The following is an 11,122-nucleotide window of genomic DNA, read 5'->3' as shown; positions in this document are numbered from 1 at the left end:
TAATTCGAAAGGAAAATGTAGATATTTAATAGTGGATGCTAAACAAGGGTGTTGCGCGAATTTACACATTTAATTTCGTTAACCCAAATGCTACATTTGTCGCCTTTATGAAGAAAAGATTGCACTGCAATTTCCCTCTCCGTGCTTTAGAATTTCTTGGTCATAACTCAGTATTCATTTGTAACGTCACCATCCCTTTCTACCTTGTTGGCGTTACTTGTACACCGGTTACGTATTACGCGTAATCATTTTAGCACGCTTAAAGACCATTTCGGAAAACACACAGGGGCGAGGCCACCATTGGGGTATACTCCTTAGCACCAAGGGTCACCGCCAGACGGTTCCAAAATTCACTACAGGCAGGAGGCTAGTAAACTCGCACTGCCTATAGCCGTGCTTCTAGACGAGAGAGAGAGAGAGATCCCAATGGCTGCATCACTCTTGTGTTTCAGTTTCTCTGTATGTAATTTCCAAGACTTACAAATGTACACCGATTACACTGAGTGATCGGTCCTTCAGGCGCTAGCGAGTGTCAAGCCACAACCGTAATCATTCATGTACACGAATGTTTTATAGTGTTAGGTTAAGGTTGGCGGGCAAGTCCGGAGAGTCATGTACCGTATGGTTTCGAACTATATGGTATTATTGGCTGAGTGTGTTGCGACGGCTCAGATGACCCATACACTGGAACCATTGGTGATTTTAAAATTTTTTATATTGGGAAAATAGGGGAAGGGGCGTCGGAGTTGAGTGTGACCTTCTTCGCATAACTGGTAATGAATAATGTGTATACCCATATTATTTCCGCATGAAATGAATGAATATAACAAGTCATTGGTTCTGAGAAGTATTTCTTTATATGTAATCTTTCAACACTTATAAAAAAAAGGACTCGCCTTATGTTTCCACCATCAAGGAAGCCATTATAGCCCCTCCATACATTCCTGCCAGGAGCAATATGACTTTAATGAATTTTGGAATTATTAAATTAACTCAAGTTATTCTCAAAATCTCAAAGATTTAATTTCTGCTAATACATGAATTTCGAATCAAGTTCGGGCAGGAATGTTTGGACGGGCAGGAATGTTTGGACGGGCTGAAATTGCTAAGGAGGCTCTTGTTGTACCCTTCATGGTGGAAACATAAGGCGAGTCCTTCTTTTTCAAGAAGTGTAGCTACTCCCCTTACGTCTGTTTAGCTGTCTACCGAAGGCGAAAAATGTCATGACTCGTTAAAAAAGGCATGACAGAAGTGACCTTTGAGATTTTAAGCCATATCGTAGTATACGATAGGCTCTTAGTTTGACCCGAGCCGTAGTAGTAGTAGTAGTGGCCGGGGTTGTCGCTTTCGTTATCGTCAGATTTTAGCTTAAAAGGAACTTTATATTACCACAACCAGAAGTCCATTAAATTAGCCTAGGAAGTAACCAAAAGCGGGGTTTGGGACTCCCCTCTTAAACAAAGGTCGGGGACCCTTTTTATAGTGCGAGCGCGTTTGTATTTGCGCGCACAAACAGGTGGACCACTCGTGGGTCCATCTTCACGATGTTCATGGTCTTCGGGTTTTCCATTGACGTCAGGGGTAAAATTTATAAAACCACTAGCCAGGCTAGAAAAATAAAGGGGGAGTGCCAGTTTAAAGGGATAGTCTATAAAATACTGTTTCAGAAGCTTAAAAGTGTATTACATTATAAATATTTATGTTCATTAAAGGGTTAGTGTCAAAATTCACTATAAATATTTATGTTCATTAAAGGGTAGTGTCAATATAGTTATAGTTCACTATAAATATTTATGTTCAATAAAGGGTTAGTGCCAAAATAGTTATATTACACTATAAGTATTAAAGTTCAATATAGGGGTAGTGTCAAAGTAGTTATATTACACTATAATTATTTATGTTCAACAAAGGGGTAGGGTCAAAATAATTGTTGTACACAATAAATATTATGTTCAACAAAAATGACAATGTCTTGAATTTGCGTTTAGTAACAAGTTTTACATTTAATCAAATTGAAAATATACTTACTAAAAAATTCATGAGACGGGAAAATGCTTCCTAAACTTAAGTTATAACAATTTTATTCACAGTACAATTTTTAGCCTACATGTTTATGCCAGATATAACCGATAATCAACCTTAAGTAGCATCTCGCAACAAAAAATATGTCACTAAATGAGAAAGGTTAACGAAGGTCTGTTTCTGAGAAAAACATCATTTCCACCAAAGCGATGTTTTTTGTCAAACATTGTCGTAGAAGCGACCATTTTTAAGGCGCCATGGAGAATAAAGTTTAGAGTTTCCTGGAACCCTCTTATTCCCTCGGGAGAAACCTTCCCAAAGGGAAGCATTTAGCATTAGGGATATTTGAAGTGTCATACTTATTGCGATTATTTTACTTATGATTTACGAAATTTCTCCTAACTCATGATCGTCGGATCAAACGCAACAGAGACTGAAGAAGGAAATGTGGCAAAACCAAATCTAGGTAATGAATTTTAGAAAATACTTCGGATATTCCCAACCCAATCTCGAGCCAAATCAAAAATGTACCAATATAGATTTTTAACAATGAAGACGAGATTCTTAAAACAGAGTAAGCAGTTAATCGTCTCCTTGAATATAACGTGGACAATATTAAGTACCCAATTCAAAAGCCATCATTACAGGGTGGAGAGGGTGACCCTTGAAATAATAACGTACGTTCTTCGCACGCGTTTCTGATAGCTATGAGGGCATGTGCATGCCATACACGATTGCCTATTTTAGCATGTGAATGATATATTAATTAGGGGTGTGCGAATACCACTTTTTGGGTATCGAACCTGTTATCGAATACTAAAAAGCTTTTCTTATCAAATACCGAATCGAATATTTATTCCAAATCGAATACCGAATAGTTAGCCCTTGCTTAATTTTTTTTCTAACCGATTAATCGCGAATAGTTAAGCCTAGTATTCGCGAATATTTAACCCTAATACTCGCGAATACTAGGCTTAACTATTCGCGATTAACCGGGTGGTAACCCTAATACTCGCGAATATTTAGTACAAAGCAAGGAGAAAAATATTTAGAAGCTCCGAAATTTCAAAATACCTCTAGTCATTGGTGGCCAAATATTTCTTAAAATTTTCCTTGGCACTTGCTGGTAGTTTTTGAATTCAGACAATTAAAATCGGGATGGTATTTTTAAAATAAGGTGGGTCTCTGTAGTGCCAAGGACCTAAATTCTTGGTAGTCGAACTTTAACCGAATAGTCAGTTCAGTATTCGATATTCGTATCGAATAGTGAAAATAAGCTTATCGAATACCGGATAGAATAATTCGGTTCGGTATTCGATCGAATTATTCGATTGAAACGGTTAACCGCACACCTCTAAAAAAACTCTCTCGCCCGGACTCTCGACTGGTAAGCATGGAATTTAAACGCTCCGCGTACCAGAGTTTTTCGTAAGCCTAGGCCCGCCGCGTGGCCCAAGAAATCTTTTGTTACCTTAAAATAATCATTAATAATTAATAACATGTATGCTCAATAAACAATTAATTAGTTTTCTTTAATGTTAATGATGCTGCCTCCACTGATTCTCGACCCAACTATAAAATAACATAACTTGAGGGATCTTACGATTCCCTTCATTGGTGACCCGGACGTCGATTTCAACGCAGTATTCTATGGGGCCAAGATCGCTACACCGGACAGTATTTATCCCGCGGTAATGTACGCCCGTTTTCGCTTAGCTCGTGACTTTGTTCGCGCTAAAATTACCGCCTGTCGCCTTTTTCCCGCTGTACCTCGCGAAGCCTCGGTTTCCTTTATGTTCGCTACCCATGAGGACAACGCCATTTTTTTTAGTCCGCCGCTCGCGTTCTCAACATGCCTGGGACTCCCCCACCAGGTGCGTATGTCCTGCTATCGCTCGCGTTTCTTTCAAAGCCCTCCCTTCTGGAAAGCTAATCCGGCATTATGGTTCGTACAAATCGAATCTCAATTCATTACTTCCGGAATCTCGGCGGACGATACGAAATTTCATTGTGTGGTGGCAGCAATGGAGAGCGATATTCTCTCGTCGGTCAGCGATCCCGTCGTTTCGCCGCCTACTACTGACAAGTTCGTCGCTTTAAAAACGCGCTTAATCGCTCAATTTGCGGATTCTGAAACCCAACGACTAAAAAAACTTTTGCAAGAGGTCGAGCTCGGAGATCGCCGCCCGTCTCAGCCCCTTCGCGAGATGAGAGACCTCGCTCAATCCGGCGTTCCGGACGACCTCCTTAAATCTCTATGGCTACAGCGCCTGCCAACGCAGGTATACAGCAGATCCTGTCCGTGACCACCGGGGACTTGGCCACTTTAGCAGCTATGGCCGACAAAATCTCGGAAGTCACATGTTCGTCGCCGGGGATCAACGCCATCGCCCTTTCCCCGCCCACATATGCCTTTGCCCTCCTACAGGCTCAAATGGACAGACTAGCTACTCTTTTCGACCGGCACCTGCAGCTCAACGAAACTAGCCGTTCCCGTTCGCGAGACCGTTCTTCGACTGCGCGCCGCCGCAACTCTCGTTCTCATGCATCTGCCGGTAAGGACACTCCGCAGCAGTCCAGCGGCTCCGCTACAGCCTATACAGACTGCTGGTACCACCGGACCTTTGGGGCGGATGCCAAGAAGTGCCAGGGTCCCTGCTCCTTTTCGGGAAACTAACCCGGCCGTCGCTCGAGGCTGCGAGTGACGAAGGCCAAACGTTAGCCATACTCGTAGTCGCTGATCGCTCCACAGGACTCTGATTCCTGATCGACACCGGGGCAGACATCTCTGTCGTCCCTCCCTCCTTTCACGACTCGCGCAGACAACCCGGGAAGCTTCAGCTATTTGCCGCTAACGGTACAGTTATCCACACCTACGGCGAACGACCAATGACGCTCGATCTTAACTTACGCCGCACGTTTCCTTTTCCGTTCGTTATAGCGGATGTATCAAAACCAATTATCGGCGCGGACTTTCTCCGAAAATATGGACTTCTCGTCGACGTCAAACACAAACGTCTGATTGACAGGTTAACGACTCTCACCGCTTCTGCCACAGTATTTTCCGGTCATTCATCACGGGTCTCCGCTGTTCAGGGTAACTCTCCCGGGGAACAACTCCTGAGGCAGTTCCCGGAGCTCTCGTCGCCGAATTCCGCCACTGCATCACCACCAAAACACTAGGTTCTCCATTTCATCCAAACTACAGGGCCACCGGTGGTTTCAAAGGCGAGACGCCTGTCCCCTGAGCAACGCAAGGTCGCGAAACTAGAGTTCGAGTACATGGTTTCCCAAGGTATCTGCCGCCCGTCCAAAAGTCCTTGGGCCAGCCCTCTCCACATGGTTCCTAAGGGAGATAAGGATTGGCGCCCTTGTGGCGATTACCGTTGCCTGAACGCTTCGACTGTGCCGGATCGGTATCCGTTCCCCATATTCAGGACTGTACGCAACGTCTCCACGGTAAGAAGATTTTTTCTGTCATCGACCTTTTACGGGCCTATCATCAAATCCCTGTTAACCCGGACGACGTTGCCAAAACCGCGGTCATTACCCCTTTCGGGCTATTCGAATTTACCGCGATGCCTTTCGGTCTCTCCAATGCCGCGCATACTTTTCAACGCTATATGCACCAGGTGTTGGGAGGACTCGACTTTGCCATGGTGTACATTGACGACCTTATCGTCGCGTCCGAAACCGACGCCGAACACCTCGATCACTTACGCCAAATTTTTGAACGCCTCCGTACATACGGGTGAAAAGTAAACGCGTCTAAGTGCCACCTCGTTTTACCGGTTGAGAAATTCCTCGGGTACAGTGTCTCCGCGGATGGACTGCGCCCGCTGCCAGAGAAAGTCGATGCGATCGTGAACTTCCCAGAACCGTCCACTATCTTTGAACTGAGACGTTTTCTGTGTTCTGTAAATTTTTATCATAGGTTTCTACCTCATGCTGCTCACAATCAAGCTCTCCTGAACGAGTTCCTCAAAGGTTCTACGAAGAAGGATAAACGCCCTGTTCCCTGGACCGAGGACGCCCGCCTGGCGTTTAAACGCTGCAAGCAGGAGCTGGCCAACGCCTCAACTTTAGCGTATCCCCGGCCGTCTGCCCCCTACGCCCTCATGGTCGATGCTTCTGACTTTGCCATGGGTGCCGTACTCCAGCAACACACTCCCGACGGACTTCAGCCCCTTTCTTTTTACTCCAGGAAGTTTTTCCCCGTACAGCAAACATACAGCGCGTACGACAATGAGCTCACAGCCGCCTATGAAGCTGTCAAACACTTCCGGCACATGTTGGAAGGTAGGCCGTTTGTTTTATTCACTGATCATAAGCCTCTTACCTTCGTCTTCAAGCAAAGCTCGGAACAAGCTTCGCCCCGCCAGAGGCGCCAGCTGGACTATTTGGCCCAATTCACCACCGATTTTCGCCACATCCAAGGCGCTGACAACGTTGTCGCTGACACGCTGTCCCGGATCGCCACCATCTCAATGCCGTCAGCCATCGACCACGCGGCGCTCCCCACCTCTCAAGCAATGGATGCCAAGCTCCAAACGTTGCTCGCCCAGCCAACCACACACAGCCTGGACTTGAAACGGTTTCCGGTGGAAGGTTCCCCAGACATTTTTCTCTACTGTGACCTAGCCGGCGGTCTCGCTCGCCCCTACGTTCCTGTCGACCTCAGGCGCCGCGTCTTTGAAAGTCTGCACAACCTTTCCCACCCGGGAGCTCGGGCCTCTCTCAAGCTCGTTCGACACCGTTTCGTCTGACCCTCCATGCGCGCCGACTACACATCCTGGTCGCGCACCTGCTTGCCCTGCCAACGTTCTAAGATAACCCGCCACACATCTAGCCCGCTCGGTACCTTCAACGTTCCCAGCCAACGGTTCGAACACATCCACATCGACTTAGTGGGACCTCTCCCTCCTTCGCAAGGGTACTCCTACTGTCTGACGTGCGTCGATCGCTTCACCAGATGGCCTGAAGCGATTCCTATTGCGGACATCACGGCCGAAACGGTAACCCGTCAATAGTGCGCCAGCAATAGTTCGCGCGTCATTTGTTCGCGAACAAATAGTTCGACAACACAAACAGTACGCACACAAATAGTTCGACAACACAAACAGTACGCACACAAATAGTTCGACAACACAAACAGTACGCACACAAATAGTTCGACAACACAAACAGTACGCACACAAATAGTTCGACAACACAAACAGTACGCACACAAATAGTTCGACAACACAAACAGTACGCACACAAATAGTTCGACAACACAAACAGTACGCACACAAATAGTTCGACAACACAAACAGTACGCACACAAATAGTTCGACAACACAAACAGTACGCACACAAATAGTTCGACAACACAAACAGTACGCACACAAATAGTTCGACAACACAAACAGTACGCACACAAATAGTTCGACAACACAAACAGTACGCACACAAATAGTTCGACAACACAAACAGTACGCACACAAATAGTTCGACAACACAAACAGTACGCACACAAATAGTTCGACAACACAAACAGTACGCACACAAATAGTTCGACAACACAAACAGTACGCACACAAATAGTTCGACAACACAAACAGTACGCACACAAATAGTTCGACAACACAAACAGTACGCACACAAATAGTTCGACAACACAAACAGTACGCACACAAATAGTTCGACAACACAAACAGTACGCACACAAATAGTTCGACAACACAAACAGTACGCACACAAATAGTTCGACAACACAAACAGTACGCACACAAATAGTTCGACAACACAAACAGTACGCACACAAATAGTTCGACAACACAAACAGTACGCACACAAATAGTTCGACAACACAAACAGTACGCACACAAATAGTTCGACAACACAAACAGTACGCACACAAATAGTTCGACAACACAAACAGTACGCACACAAATAGTTCGACAACACAAACAGTACGCACACAAATAGTTCGACAACACAAACAGTACGCACACAAATAGTTAGAGTAAATAAACAGTTCGCTAGAAAATAAGTTCGCCAATGTTTTAGATCGTTTATTAAAAAATGTTAAAAAGCAAAATTATGAGCTAGGCCGCGAAGATAATCAATTGTGTCACGATTTTCAAAGTCAATGACAACCCTCGCAATTCTTTCGTTAAGATCCCTGTATTTCTTTTTACTCAAATGATGTTTCTGACCGGATAAATATTGCTCAATTTTGATTTCATTTACACTCTGTTCGTGCTTTAAAGCGTCTATGAACTTCCAAATTGAAGGGTGATGTCTACCGACTAATGTCAAAAACCCACGATTCCATCCCTCTGCTGAATTGTTTGTTTTGGGCGTTCCATTGACAACGTGATCGTAGCAATTCCATAGATCATGGGAAATAATGGAGGCCGTCGAGTTCTTCTATTTGGACGCCCTATCCAAACGTCTTCAAAATAGTCCAGTACAGGCTGAGCTTCTTCAGGCATAGAATTACTGTCAGATGCTAATGTTTCAAAAGATTCAAGCAATTTAATTACTGGTATAAAAGCCAATGCTGGTATCATCCTTATAGCGAGTGCAAAGTCAGCGTCCGTTTCGTATTTCTTTTGTAGTCCGCAACTCTGAACCTTTCGGTATACGCATTGAGAAAGATGGAAGAAGCACCCCTTCATTACTGCTTCAGGAAACGCGATTCGAAATGAGTTAATGGCACTAAGTTCAAAATCTGTCATAACACTTTTAGGATTCAAATTAGAATCCAGGTTTTTAAGATATATGTAGTTTCCTTCTTATCAGGTAAAAGAGCGTAAACTAATGGCGTCACAATATTAAAAATAGCGGCATGTATGGTATATAGTTGAGTAAATAACGGAGGAACTGTTTTAAAAGTGCCATCTGCGTAACAATTTTCAGACTGCCCCAATAGTTTTAAATTTGGTTCGGTGCAAAATATAACAAGTTGGGAAACCAAAATAAACCCCTCCGAGCCGAGACGAATTTACTTTCTAAACACAGGTCCACCAGCCCATGAGAAAAACCGGAAATACATAGTTCAAATTGGCGAAATATTGCCAAGGTCTTTAACAATTTCCTTTGTATCCTCAATAGTTCTAATGAGGACCTAAATGTATCACTGAAGGGTTTATTTAACTTTCGGCTCACTCTGAACCGTTAACACCCCCTATAAGAGAAGGCGAAACAAGGTCATTTCTAGTTTAAATCTAGGGTATCTTATTTCACAGATCCAATCGCTTCAACACTTGTGGATAGATGAAGAATTAACACCCATATTATCTAATGAACATAAAAAGTGCGATTACACTATATATAAATGTAGTAAAGCTGAATTAAAAAGTAAACACCAAATTTGAAATATTAATATCAAAAGATGTTCTTGGAATATTGAGATGAAACAGAGCTTTATAGCTACACAACTACTTAAAGAATCGTAATGCCGAAAAATATTTAAAATATTTTCATTTAATATTCTGCAAAAAGGAAATGTTATCGTTTTGTAAGAGATCTTATCATCCTACTCGCTTTATATTAACTTTGATGTGCGTGTAGGGTTTCGATTCGGATGCAATCTTCATTACTCGTTCTATATAAACTCTCACTTGTGTCATTTCATAGAAATAAGTTTATCTTAAATAATTAATTAAATATAAATGATATTAATTATTTTATTCGCCAGTAAATAACTTTACAAATAGTTAAATCGTTTAAAATAAAGTTGTTCCTATTATCTTTCGAAACTTTGCTAATATTGACGTTTAAAGTGAAGGGTACCCCTCTTGCCCGCTTCAAATTTTGGGGTATATATACGATTCGTTTCCATTATAATAATAGATAAAACGCACTCGCGTGAACCGATGGTGGAAGCCCTGCCATTGGGAGGCTAGACATTTCTCGTAACCCTAGCCGCTCGCCGCGTACATCTTAAGATGATGGAGTAGAAGTCAATGTTACAGATTGGTGTCTATGTGGTATAGACGAAAGACCAGTAGATGGTTGTGTTTGAAGCCAATGTTGCAGAATGGTGTCTATGTGGTATAGACGAAGGTCCAGTAGATGGTGTTGTTAGAAGCCAATGTTGCAGATTGGTGTCTATGTGGTATAGACGAAACACGAAGAACAGAAGATGGTGGTGCTTGGAAGCCAGCAAGTACCGACTAGTGTCCATGTGGAGTGGACGAAAACCAAAGCTGGTGGTGTGGAAACTCAAGTAGAATAGCCAGCGGAGACAAACACAATTTTCCAAATTTCCGTGAACTGTCAATGCAGTCCGGAAATTGGGAACACGTTTGCTCCGATACGCAAACTGCGAACGCGGTCACGTGGGGCGTGACAGACACACACACACAGACAGACACCATCGGGTGGTCACCCTGGTGGAGCAGATTAATAGGCCTCGTCGTGGTGGAGGGGGCCCGAGTTCGGTGTGCCGGTTGGTTCGTGAGTTTTTGGGATTCGCCCTTGGTTCAGATCATTCCTTGTCCCGTTCCGCGAACGTTTTACTCGGCCGCTTCGCCCCTGCCTTTGTTTTTCTTTGGCTCATCCCCAGCTCCTGGCAACCCTCTATGTGTCGTGGATACACGTCTGGACCGTATGGCACGGCTGTGTTCGGAGGGACCTCCCTCGTCCCCTCGGGCCTTCTGCTGCCTTAGTCCGTCCCTGTCGCCGACCACCTCCTGGCTGGGCTCCCCGCTGACGGTGTCCGACTTAAGTCACCTGCTCAAGGGGCGTTGTCGGGCCCGCTGGCCGTCCTCGTGTCCCTTGACGGCGGTTCCGCAGGTGCAATTGGGAATATGATGGACGACATTTGGGGGGATGAGAATACAAGTAATGTCTATTAAAACGACCAAGAGCCATTTCGTATCAAAAATAACATTCTCACTCTGTTTACATAAAATGTTTATTTTATCTTTCTGGTCAAAGGAGTCAGCTTTTTGAAGCAAAGCGAGGGTCACGTTGTTCCTATACAAGTTGACTTTCTTTACGAACTCCACTTTTGGCTTGAAAAAGGCATTTGCAGCGACATTTATAAGTGCAATCATTTAATGCATACACTCGTAGAGACACTGCCTAAGACAGGCAACTTAAGCCA

General features: G+C 44.0%; 1 pseudogene; it reads right to left on the bottom strand.

Annotated features, from left to right (window-relative positions):
* Positions 1–8,321: 8,321 nt before the first annotated feature.
* Positions 8,322–10,887, bottom strand: LOC149640147 (uncharacterized; annotated as a pseudogene).
* Between the last annotated feature and the right edge of the window lie 235 nt (positions 10,888–11,122).

Source organism: Phalangium opilio, unplaced genomic scaffold (assembly GCF_054372755.1).
Source record: "Phalangium opilio isolate 3A_F unplaced genomic scaffold, DU_Popi_V2 ptg000093l_1, whole genome shotgun sequence".
Taxonomy (NCBI): domain Eukaryota; kingdom Metazoa; phylum Arthropoda; class Arachnida; order Opiliones; family Phalangiidae; genus Phalangium; species Phalangium opilio.
The sequence above is the reverse complement of the archived record's forward strand: the minus strand, read 5'-3'. Positions and strand labels throughout refer to the sequence as shown.